Below are 13,749 nucleotides of genomic sequence, written 5' to 3' on the forward strand. Positions count from 1 at the left end.
CTGGGTGGTAGGTGCTGGGTGCTGAGTGGTGGGTCGTGGGATGTGGGTGATGGGTTGTGGGTGCTGGGTGCTGAGTGGTGGGTCCTGGGTTGTGGGTGGTGGGTGCTGGGTGGTAGGTGCTGGGTGCTGAGTGGTGGATCCTGGGTGGTGGGTGCTGGGTGGTAGGTGCTGGGTGCTGAGTGGTGGGTCCTGGGTGGTGGGCGGTGGGTGCTGGGTGGTAGGTGCTGGGTGCTGAGTGGTGGGTCCTGGGAGGTGGGTGGTAGGTGCTGAGTGGTGGGTCCTGGGTGGTGGGTGCTGGGTGGTGGGTGCTGGGTGGTAGGTGCTGGGTGCTGGGTGGTAGGTGCTGGGTGCTGAGTGGTGGGTGGTGGGTGGTGGGTGCTGAGTGGTGGGTGGTGGGTGCTGAGTGGTGGGTGGTTGGTGGTGGGTGCTGAGTGGTGGGTGGTGGGTGATATCCCCGCTCTACCATACCCAGAAACTAGGGTTCGAAAATAGTTTCAATAGCCATGTTTCAATAGCCATGTTTCAATAGTCATGTTTCAATAGTCATGTTTCAATAGTCATGTTTCAATAGCCATGTTTCAATAGTCATGTTTCAATAGTCATGTTTCAATAGCCATGTTTCAATAGTCATGTTTCAATAGTCATGTTTCAATAGCCATGTTTCAATAGTCATGTTTCAATAGCCATGTTTCAATAGCCATGTTTCAATACCCATGTTTCAATACCCATGTTTCAATAGCCATGTTTCAATAGCCATGTTTCAAAAGTCATGTTTCAATAGCCATGTTTCAATAGCCATGTTTCAATAGCCATGTTTCAATAGCCATGTTTCAATAGCCATGTTCCAATAGCCATGTTTCAATAGCCATGTTTCAATAGCCATGTTCCAATAGCCATTTTTCAATAGCCATGTTTCAATAGCCATGTTTCAATAGCCATGTTTCAATAGCCATATTTCAATAGTCATGTTCCAATAGCCATGTTTCAATAGCCATGTTTCAATAGCCATGTTTCAAAAGTCATGTTTCAATAGCCATGTTTCAATAGCCATGTTTCAATAGCCATGTTTCAATAGCCATGTTTCAATAGCCATGTTTCAATAGCCATGTTCCAATACCATGTTTCAATAGCCATGTTTCAATACCCATGTTTCAATACCCATGTTTCAATACCCATGTTTCAATAGTCATGTTCCAATAGCCACGTTTCAATAGCCATGTTTCAATAGTCATGTTCCAATAGCCATGTTTCAATAGCCATGTTTCAATAGCCATGTTTCAATAGCCATGTTTCAATAGCCATGTTCCAATACCATGTTTCAATAGCCATGTTTCAATACCCATGTTTCAATACCCATGTTTCAATACCCATGTTTCAATAGTCATGTTCCAATAGCCATGTTTCAATAGCCATGTTTCAATAGCCATGTTTCAATAGCCATGTTTCAATAGCCATATTTCAATAGTCATGTTCCAATAGCCATATTTCAATAGCCATGTTTCAATAGCCATGTTTCAATAGCCATGTTTCAATACCCATGTTTCAATAGTAACCATGTTCCAATAGCCATGTTTCAATAGCCATGTTTCATTAGCCATGTTTCAATACCCATGTTTCAATAGTAACCATGTTCCAATAGCCATGTTCCAATAGCCATGTTTCAATACCCATGTTTCAATACCCACGTTTCAATAGCCATGTTTCAATACCCATGTTTCAATACCCACGTTTCAATAGCCATGTTTCAAAATCATGTGTCAAAAGTCAAATTTCGTAATCACATTTCAAAATCACATTTCAAAATCACGCTTCAAAAACGTTTCAGAATAATGTTTCAGAAGGAAGTTGTTGTATTTTGTACAAGTCAGGTTATTGAGAATGTTGTGTGTGATGTAAACATCTGCGTCAGGTTATTGAGAATGTTGTGTGTGATGTAAACATCTGCGTCAGGTTATTGAGAATGTTGTGTGTGACGTAAACATCTGCGTCAGGTTATTGAGAATGTTGTGTGTGACGTAAACATCTGCGTCAGGTTATTGAGAATGTTGTGTGTGACGTAAACATCTGCGTCAGGTTATTGAGAATGTTGTGTGTGACGTAAACATCTGCGTCAGGTTATTGAGAATGTTGTGTGTGACGTAAACATCTGCGTCAGGTTATTGAGAATGTTGTGTGTGACGTAAACATCTGCGTCAGGTTATTGAGAATGTTGTGTGTGACGTAAACATCTGCGTCAGGTTATTGAGAATGTTGTGTGTGACGTAAACATCTGCGTCAGGTTATTGAGAATGTTGTGTGTGACGTAAACATCTGCGTCAGGTTATTGAGAATGTTGTGTGTGACGTAAACATCTGCGTCAGGTTATTGAGAATGTTGTGTGTGACGTAAACATCTGCGTCAGGTTATTGAGAATGTTGTGTGTGACGTAAACATCTGCGTCAGGTTATTGAGAATGTTGTGTGTGACGTAAACATCTGCGTCAGGTTATTGAGAATGTTGTGTGTGACGTAAACATCTGCGTCAGGTTATTGAGAATGTTGTGTGTGACGTAAACATCTGCGTCAGGTTATTGAGAATGTTGTGTGTGACGTAAACATCTGCGTCAGGTTATTGAGAATGTTGTGTGTGACGTAAACATCTGCGTCAGGTTATTGAGAATGTTGTGTGTGACGTAAACATCTGCGTCAGGTTATTGAGAATGTTGTGTGTGACGTAAACATCTGCGTCAGGTTATTGAGAATGTTGTGTGTGACGTAAACATCTGCGTCAGGTTATTGAGAATGTTGTGTGTGACGTAAACATCTGCACAACATAGGAACAATAATCGTCAGTGTATCAAACAAACATCAAAACTGATAAACGATTTTGAAATACTTTTAACTAATTACTTCAAAACTTAATGTACAAAATAACTTAGTTGGTTAGGTGTAAAGGGAGTTTGAAGCCTCTCGACTATATCATTATCAATGAGAATGCAATTCGTCTGTAATCCGCCAGTCATAAATACATAATTCTCGTTAAGGTAAACTGTGAGTGTATATACAGTGTATATACAGTGTATATACAGTGTATATACAGTGACACTGTCCTCGGGGTGTATTGTATATGCGAAGATAAACAACTTTCAGTGTATCATATACACATCTGTGTGTATACACAGCTCTCAGTGTATCATATACACATCTGTGTGTATACACAGCTCTCAGTGTATCATATACACATCTGTGTGTATACACAGCTCTCGTTGTATCATATACACATCTGTGTGTATACACAGCTCTCAGTGTACCATATATACATCTGTGTGTATACACAGCTCTCGTTGTATCATATACACATCTGTGTGTATACACAGCTCTCAGTGTATCATATACACATCTGTGTGTATACACAGCTCTCGTTGTATCATATACACATCTGTGTGTATACACAGCTCTCAGTGTATCATATACACATCTGTGTGTATACACAGCTCTCGTTGTATCATATACACATCTATGTGTATACACAGCTCTCGTTGTATCATATACACATCTGTGTGTATACACAGCTCTCGTTGTATCATATACACATCTGTGTGTATACACAGCTCTCGTTGTATCATATACACATCTGTGTGTATACACAGCTCTAGTTGTATCATATACACATCTGTGTGTATACACAGCTCTCAGTGTACCATATATACATCTGTGTGTATACACAGCTCTCGTTGTATCATATACACATCTGTGTGTATACACAGCTCTCAGTGTATCATATACACATCTGTGTGTATACACAGCTCTCGTTGTATCATATACACATCTGTGTGTATACACAGCTCTCAGTGTATCATATACACATCTGTGTGTATAAACAGCTCTCGTTGTATCATATACACATCTGTGTGTATACACAGCTCTCAGTGTATCATATACACATCTGTGTGTATACACAGCTCTCAGTGTATCATATACACATCTGTGTGTATACACAGCTCTCGTTGTATCATATACACATCTGTGTGTATACACAGCTTTCAGTGTATCATATACACATCTGTGTGTATACACAACTCTCAGTGTATCATATACACATCTGTGTGTATACACAGCTCTCAGTGTATCATATACACATCTGTGTGTATACACAGCTCTCAGTGTATCATATACACATCTGTGTGTATACACAGCTTTCAGTGTATCATATACACATCTGTGTGTATACACAGCTCTCAGTGTATCATATACACATCTGTGTGTATACACAGCTCTCAGTGTATCATATACACATCTGTGTGTACACACAGCTTTCAGTGTATCATATACACATCTGTGTGTATACACAGCTCTCAGTGTATCATATACACATCTGTGTGTATACACAGCTCTCAGTGTATCATATACACATCTGTGTGTATACACAGCTCTCAGTGTATCATATACACATCTGTGTGTATACACAGCTTTCAGTGTATCATATACACATCTGTGTGTATACACAGCTCTCAGTGTATCATATACACATCTGTGTGTATACACAGCTCTCAGTGTATCATATACACATCTGTGTGTATATTTTGTGTACAACAGTTGTACAAAATTGTAGCAAGTTAAACTCTTCCATTTTTACTATATACACTTATAGTATAATTTATATTAATTATTTTTGATGTTGGTAATCAATGGCTGACAAATAATTCACTCATCAATAATAATTACATTACCTATAATGTAATACTTAAGGTAACTATTAGCAATATTAACAGAGAAACACAACTGAAGGAAATACAACACAAGACCCTCCTGGGATGTGCCGTGGTGAAGAGCTCTTGATCCATGGAACTAGAGCTACCCTATGAGTTTGGCGCTCCCATACTAATGACATACAGGAAACTAACAACGATGTAATTGTGTTAACACGTGATAAAGTAATCAGGAGGTAATAACGACAAGAAGCAGTAATTAAGGTATTACGTAACACTGACGCCAGCAACTAATCTAATTATAATAATTTTTAGCTAAAATGTGCAATTTTTAGTTTGTAAAATAATGATACTTTAGCTAAACAAGTTCAGTACACGCCATGAATCATGTACAGTATTTTCTGGCATATAAGGCGCACATTTTTTCTCCACAAAAAGTCTTGGAAAAGCACTCTGCGCCTTATATGCTCAAGGTCAGGGGATCAAGGGTAAGTTTTGTGTTACGCTTTAGCGTAAAGTAAGAGGGTAATTAGCCCTTGAAAATTGATTACTGTTCTGTTCTGTTTTAGAAGCTCCCCTTGTCGAGGGAGTGTCTGCCATGGGAGGAGGTACAAGTACCTCCTCGTCTTCTGAGACCAGCTGTCCCCAGGCCTAGCCACATTCCCCGCCCCCAGGGGACTCGGAGGGAGAAGCTAGGCACCTTGGGCTGCTACAAACCCCGCTCACATTGGGCTCGAAGGGTGTGGCAGCTGCATAGCAGCAGACGATGTCAGGAGGTGCAAAGGCAGCATGAAGTACAGGATCCTTTTCGAGCCACACCCCAGCTTTGGACCGAGGCCTGAGCGCTGGGGAGGCTGAAGAATGCCTCTTGCTGTGAGTGTTGCTGCTGCTGCTGCTTCACTTGCCCGTGGCAGTCTTCTGTGAACTGATTACTGAGTTACAGTTGTGGTACTTTTGTCTTGCGCCTTATATGCCGGAAAATAAGGCAAGTAAAATTTCTTACATGTTATAACAACTGTGACTTCTCATTGTAACTTTTAATGCAAGATTAAACATATTTATTCCTTATTAATTAATAAAAAATACTTGTGCATAGAATAAAAAAAAAATTAAAATATAAATATTTATTTTAGGACATATAGGCTTGTTTGGCAGACTATTTCCTCAAAAATAAATAATAACCATTACGTCTAACTGACACTGACAAGTGGTTAACCACTGACCACTGACACTGACAAGTGGTTAACCACTGACCACTGACACTGACAAGTGGTTAACCACTGACCACTGACACTGACAAGTGGTTAACCACTGACCACTGACACTGACAAGTGGTTAACCACTGACCACTGTTGATAATATATGTTATAATTCTGGTCATTACCATACAACAACCTTATACTGTACATTAGTGAAAAAATATACTTGATGTTTACTCTGCATTTACACGAGGGAGAGTAAGGTTGAACATGTGGGAAGCAGCGTTGAACATGTGGGTAGCAGCGTTGAACATGTGGGTAGCAGAGTTGAACATGTGGGTAGCAGCGTTGAACATGTGCTAAGTAGCGTTCAACATTTGTGTAGTAGCGTTGAACATGTGTATATTCATGCTGAACATGTGTAGTATTGAACATGTATGTAATGACACTCAACATGTGTTTAGTTCAACATGTGTTTAGTTCAACATGTGTTTAGTGCTGCTACCTACAACTTCTGTGTTAGTGTTACTAGTCACTAAGTTATGTTAGGCAGCACTGAACTAAGTTATGTTAGGCAGCACTGAACTAAGCTATGTTTGGCAGCACTGACCTAAGTTATGTTAGGCAGCACTGAACTAAGTTATGTTAGGCAGCACTGACCTATGTTAGGCAGCACTGACCTAAGTTATGTTAGGCAGCACTGACCTAAGTTATGTTTGGCAGCACTGACCTAAGTTATGTTAGGCAGCACTGAACTAAGTTATGTTAGGCAGCACTGACCTAAGTTATGTTAGGCAGCACTGACCTAAGTTATGTTTGGCAGCACTGAACTAAGTTATGTTAGGCAGCACTGACCTAAGTTATGTTAGGCAGCACTGAACTAAGTTATGTTAGGCAGCACTGACCTAAGTTATGTTAGGCAGCACTGAACTAAGTTATGTTAGGCAGCACTGACCTAAGTTATGTTTGGCAGCACTGAACTAAGTTATGTTAGGCAGCACTGAACTAAGTTATGTTAGGCAGCACTGACCTATGTTAGGCAGCACTGACCTAAGTTATGTTTGGCAGCACTGAACTAAGTTATGTTTGGCAGCACTGAACTAAGTTATGTTAGGCAGCACTGACCTATGTTAGGCAGCACTGACCTAAGTTATGTTTGGCAGCACTGAACTAAGTTATGTTTGGCAGCACTGAACTAAGTTATGTTTGGCAGCATTGAACTAAGTTATGTTTGGCAGCACTGAACTAAGTTATGTTAGGCAGCACTGACTTAAGTTATCTTAGGCAGAATTGAACTAAGTTATGTTAGGCAGCACTGACCTATGTTAGGCAGCACTGACCTATGTTAGGCAGCACTGACCTAAGTTATGTTAGGCAGCACTGACCTAGCTTATGTTAGGCAGCACTGACCTAAGTTATGTAAGGCAGCACTGACCTAAGTTATGTAAGGCAGCACTGTCCTAAGTTATGTAAGGAAGCACTGACCTAAGTTATGTAAGGCAGCACTGACCTATGTTAGGCAGCACTGACATATGTTAGGCAGCACTGACCTAAGTTATGTAAGGCAGCACTGACCTAGGTTATGTTAGGCAGCACTGACCTAAGTTATGTAAGGCAGCACTGACCTAAGTTATGTAAGGCAGCACTGACCTAAGTTATGTTAGGCAGCACTGACCTAAGTTATGTTAGGCAGCACTGACCTAAGTTATGTTAGGCAGCACTGACCTAAGTTATGTTAGGCAGCACTGACCTAGGTTATGTTAGGCAGCACTGACCTAAGTTATGTAAGGCAGCACTGACCTAAGTTATGTAAGGTAGCACTGACCTAAGTTATGTTAGGCAGCACTGACGTAAGTTATGTAAGGCAGCACTGACCTAAGTTATGTAAGGCAGCACTGACCTAAGTTATGTTAGGCAGTACTGAACTAAGTTATGTAAGGCAGCACTGACCTAAGTTATGTAAGATAGCACTGACCTAAGTTATGTAAGGCAGCACTGACCTAAGTTATGTAAGGCAGCACTGACCTAAGTTATGTTAGGCAGTCCTGAACTAAGTTATGTAAGGCAGCACTGACCTAAGTTATGTAAGGCAGCACTGACCTAAGTTATGTAAGGTAGCACTGATCTAAGTTATGTAAGGCAGCACTGACCTAAGTTATGTTAGGCAGCACTGACCTAAGTTATGTTAGGCAGCACTGAACTAAGTTATGTTAGGCAGCACTGACCTAAGTTATGTTAGGCAGCACTGACCTAAGTTATGTTAGGCAGCACTGAACTAAGTTATGTTAGGCAGCACTGACCTAAGTTATGTTAGGCAGCACTGAACTAAGTTATGTTAGGCAGCACTGAACTAAGTTATGTTAGGCAGCACTGACCTAAGTTATGTTAGGCAGCACTGACCTAAGTTATGTTAGGCAGCAATGAACTAAGTTATGTTAGGCAGCACTGAACTAAGTTATGTTAGGCAGCACTGACCTAAGTTATGTTAGGCAGCACTGAACTAAGTTATGTTAGGCAGCACTGACCTAAGTTATGTTAGGCAGCACTGAACTAAGTTATGTTAGGCAGCACTGAACTAAGTTATGTTAGGCAGCACTGACCTAAGTTATGTTAGGCAGCACTGACCTAAGTTATGTTAGGCAGCACTGACCTAAGTTATGTTAGGCAGCACTGAACTAAGTTATGTTAGGCAGCACTGAACTAAGTTATGTTAGGCAGCACTGACCTAAGTTATGTTAGGCAGCACTGAACTAAGTTATGTTAGGCAGCACTGAACTAAGTTATGTTAGGCAGCACTGACCTAAGTTATGTTAGGCAGCACTGACCTAAGTTATGTTAGGCAGCACTGAACTAAGTTATGTTAGGCAGCACTGAACTAAGTTATGTTAGGCAACACTGAACTAAGTTATGTTAGGCAGCACTGAACTAAGTTATGTTAGGCAGCACTGAACTAAGTTATGTTAGGCAGCACTGACCTAAGTTATGTTAGGCAGCACTGAACTAAGTTATGTTAGGCAGCACTGAACTAAGTTATGTTAGGCAGCACTGAACTAAGTTATGTTAGGCAGCACTGACCTCAAACATGAACCAAAGAAAACATAGCTGAGAAAAATCATTTGTATAAAGCTTAAATATAATATATAATCTGGTTGTCAGTTGTTTTCTATAATTATGAATATTTCAGTCCGTCCTCAAGTTAAATGTTAGATAAAAAAATACAATGAGATCCCTTAACATGTTAAAACAAACACATACTTTCAAATGTTAATTAATATACAAATGTAACAGTGTGTGTGTGTGTGTGTGTGTGTGTGTGTGTGTGTGTGTGTGTCGTACATTATCAAAGAAAATGAGAAAAGAGTAAACATTATTTGTAATATACACACACATACATACATACACACACACACACACACACACACACACACACACACACACACACACACACACACACACACACACACACACACACACACACAGTGACCATTTTATTAGGTACATCCTCCTAGTTCGTGGCTTGTCTTCTACAAGGTGCTGGAAATATTCCTTGGAGTTCCTGGTCCATGTTGAGATGATAGCATCACGCAATTGTTGCAGGTTTGTCGGGTGTACGTTCATGCTCCGAGTCTCTCGTTCCGCTACATTCTAAAGGTTACAACAAATTCTGACCCTACCATCTGCAGGTCGCAGCAGAAATCGTGATTCGTCGGTCCAGGCGACGTTTTTCCAGTCTTCAACCGCCCAGTTTAGATGAGGCTGTGTTGAATGTAGCCTCAGTTTCCTGTTCTTAGCTGACATGAGTGGAACCTAGTGTGGTCTGCTGCTGAACCAGTCTACTTCAAGGTTCCACGTGTTGTGCGTTCAGAGACGCTCTTCTGCATACCACTGTTGTAACATATGATTGAGTTAATCAATTCATCATTCCACTTTTAGTCACTTAGATCACATTACTTCCCCATTCTGATGTTTGCTCTGAGCAGAAACCGAACCACTTGGCCATGTCTGCAAGCTCTGATGTGCTGCCAAGTGACTGGCTTATTAAATACTGATATTAACGAGCAGGTGTACGTAATAAAGTGGTCACTGAGTGTGTGTGTGTGTGTGCATATATATATATATATATATATATATATATATATATATATATATATATATATATATATATATATATATATATATATAATATATATATATATATATATATATATATATATATATATATATATATATATAAATATATATATATATATATATATATATATATATATATATATATATATATATATATATATATATATATATATATATATATATAGATAGATGACTGTGAAACAGAAACCTGTAACTGTTTTGCATGATGGTAGGATTGCTGGTGTCTTTTTCTGTCTCATAAACACGCTAGATAACAGGGATATCTTGCTACTCCTACTTACACTTTGGTCACACTTCACAGACATGCACATGCATATATATATACATACATCTAGGTTTTCTCCTTTTTCTAAATAGCTCTTGTCCTTCTTTATTTCTTCTATTGTTCATGGGGAAGTGGAAAAGAATCTTTCCTCCGTAAGCCATGCGTGTCGTATGAGGCGACTAAAATGCCGGGAGCAATGGGCTAGTAACCCCTTCTCCTGTAGACATTTACTAAAAAAGAGAAGAAGAAAAACTTTATAAAACTGGGATGCTTAAATGTGCGTGGATGTAGTGCAGATGACAAGAAACAGATGATTGCTGATGTTATGAATGAAAAGAAGTTGGATGTCCTGGCCCTAAGCGAAACAAAGCTGAAGGGGGTAGGGGAGTTTCTGTGGGGGGAAATAAATGGGATTAAATCTGGAGTATCTGAGAGAGTTAGAGCAAAAGAAGGGGTAGCAGTAATGTTAAATGATCAGTTATGGAAGGAGAAAAGAGAATATGAATGTGTAAATTCAAGAATTATGTGGATTAAAGTAAAGGTTGGATGCGAGAAGTGGGTCATAATAAGCGTGTATGCACCTGGAGAAGAGAGGAATGCAGAGGAGAGAGAGAGATTTTGGGAGATTTTAAGTGAATGTATAGGAGCCTTTGAACCAAGTGAGAGAGTAATTGTGGTAGGGGATCTGAATGCTAAAGTAGGAGAAACTTTTAGAGAGGGTGTGGTAGGTAAGTTTGGGGTGCCAGGTGTAAATGATAATGGGAGCCCTTTGATTGAACTTTGTATAGAAAGGGGTTTAGTTATAGGTAATACATATTTTAAGAAAAAGAGGATAAATAAGTATACAAGATATGATGTAGGGCGAAATGACAGTAGTTTGTTGGATTATGTATTGGTAGATAAAAGACTGTTGAGTAGACTTCAGGATGTACATGTTTATAGAGGGGCCACAGATATATCAGATCACTTTCTAGTTGTAGCTACACTGAGAGTAAAAGGTAGATGGGATACAAGGAGAATAGAAGCATCAGGGAAGAGAGAGGTGAAGGTTTATAAACTAAAAGAGGAGACAGTTAGGGTAAGATATAAACAGCTATTGGAGGATAGATGGGCTAATGAGAGCATAGGCAATGGGGTCGAAGAGGTATGGGGTAGGTTTAAAAATGTAGTGTTAGAGTGTTCAGCAGAAGTTTGTGGTTACAGGAAAGTGGGTGCGGGAGGGAAGAGGAGCGATTGGTGGAATGATGATGTGAAGAGAGTAGTAAGGGAGAAAAAGTTAGCATATGAGAAGTTTTTACAAAGTAGAAGTGATGCAAGGAGGGAAGAGTATATGGAGAAAAAGAGAGAGGTTAAGAGAGTGGTGAAGCAATGTAAAAAGAGAGCAAATGAGAGAGTGGGTGAGATGTAATCAATAAATTTTGTTGAAAATAAGAAAAAGTTTTGGAGTGAGATTAACAAGTTAAGAAAGCCTAGAGAAAAAATGGATTTGTCAGTTAAAAATAGGAGAGGAGAGTTATTAAATGGAGAGTTAGAGGTATTGGGAAGATGGAGGGAATATTTTGAGGAACTGTTAAATGTTGATGAAGATAGGGAAGCTGTGATTTCGGGTATAGGGCAAGGAGGAACAACATCTTGTAGGAGTGAGGAAGAGCCAGTTGTGAGTGTGGGGGAAGTTCGTGAGGCAGTAGGTAAAATGAAAGGGGGTAAGGCAGCCGGGATTGATGGGATAAAAATAGAAATGTTAAAAGCAGGTGGGGATATAGTTTTGGAGTGGTTGGTGCAATTATTTAATAAATGTATGGAAGAGGGTAAGGTACCTAGGGATTGGCAGAGAGCATGCATAGTTCCTTTGTATAAAGGCAAAGGGGATAAAAGAGAGTGCAAAAATTATAGGGGGATAAGTCTGTTGAGTATACCTGGCAAAGTGTATGGTAGAGTTATTATTGAAAGAATTAAGAGTAAGACGGAGAATAGGATAGCAGATGAACAAGGAGGCTTTAGGAAAGGTAGGGGGTGTGTGGACCAGGTGTTTACAGTGAAACATATAAGTGAACAGTATTTAGATAAGGCTAAAGAGGTCTTTGTGGCATTTATGGATTTGGAAAAGGCGTATGACAGGGTGGATAGGGTGGCAATGTGGCAGATGCTGCAGGTGTATGGTGTAGGAGGTAGGTTACTGAAAGCAGTGAAGAGTTTTTACGAGGATAGTGAGGCTCAAGTTAGAGTATGTAGGAAAGAGGGAAATTATTTCCCAGTAAAAGTAGGCCTTAGACAAGGATGTGTGATGTCACCGTGGTTGTTTAATATATTTATAGATGGGGTTGAAAGAGAAGTAAATGAGAGGGTCTTGGCAAGAGGCGTGGAGTTAAAAGATAAAGAATCACACATAAAGTGGGAGTTGTCACAGTTGCTCTTTGCTGATGACACTGTGCTCTTGGGAGATTCTGAAGAGAAGTTGCAGAGATTGGTGGATGAATTTGGTAGGGTGTGCAAAAGAAGAAAATTGAAAGTGAATACAGGAAAGAGTAAGGTTATGAGGATAACAAAAAGATTAGGTGATGAAAGATTGGATATCAGATTGGAGGGAGAGAGTATGGAGGAGGTGAATGTATTCAGATATTTGGGAGTGGACGTGTCAGCGGATGGGTCTATGAAAGATGAGGTGAATCATAGAATTGATGAGGGGAAAAGGGTGAGTGGTGCACTTAGGAGTCTGTGGAGACAAAGAACTTTGTCCTTGGAGGCAAAGAGGGGAATGTATGAGAGTATAGTTTTACCAACGCTCTTATATGGGTGTGAAGCATGGGTGATGAATGTTGCAGCGAGGAGAAGGCTGGAGGCAGTGGAGATGTCATGTCTGAGAGCAATGTGTGGTGTGAATATAATGCAGAGAATTCGTAGTTTGGAAGTTAGGAGGAGGTGCGGGATTACCAAAACTGTTGTCCAGAGGGCTGAGGAAGGGTTGTTGAGGTGGTTCGGACATGTGGAGAGAATGGAGCGAAACAGAATAACTTCAAGAGTGTATCAGTCTGTAGTGGAAGGAAGGCGGGGTAGGGGTCGGCCTAGGAAAGGTTGGAGGGAGGGGGTAAAGGAGGTTTTGTGTGCGAGGGGCTTGCACTTCCAGCAGGCATGCGTGAGCGTGTTTGATAAGAGTGAATGGAGACAAATGGTTTTTAATACTTGACGTGCTGTTGGAGTGTCAGCAGAGTAACATTTATGAAGGGGTTCAGGGAAACCGGCAGGCCGGACTTGAGTCCTGGAGATGGGAAGTACAGTGCCTGCACTCTGAAGGAGGGGTGTTAATGTTGCAGTTTAAAAACTGTAGTGTAGAGCACCCTTCTGGCAAGACAGTGATGAAGTGAATGATGGTGAAAGTTTTTCTTTTTTGGGCCACCCTGCCTTGGTGGGAATCGGCCAGTGTGATAATATAATATAATATAATATAA

This window comes from Cherax quadricarinatus, chromosome 35 (assembly GCF_038502225.1).
Source record: "Cherax quadricarinatus isolate ZL_2023a chromosome 35, ASM3850222v1, whole genome shotgun sequence".
Taxonomy (NCBI): Eukaryota; Metazoa; Arthropoda; class Malacostraca; order Decapoda; family Parastacidae; genus Cherax; species Cherax quadricarinatus.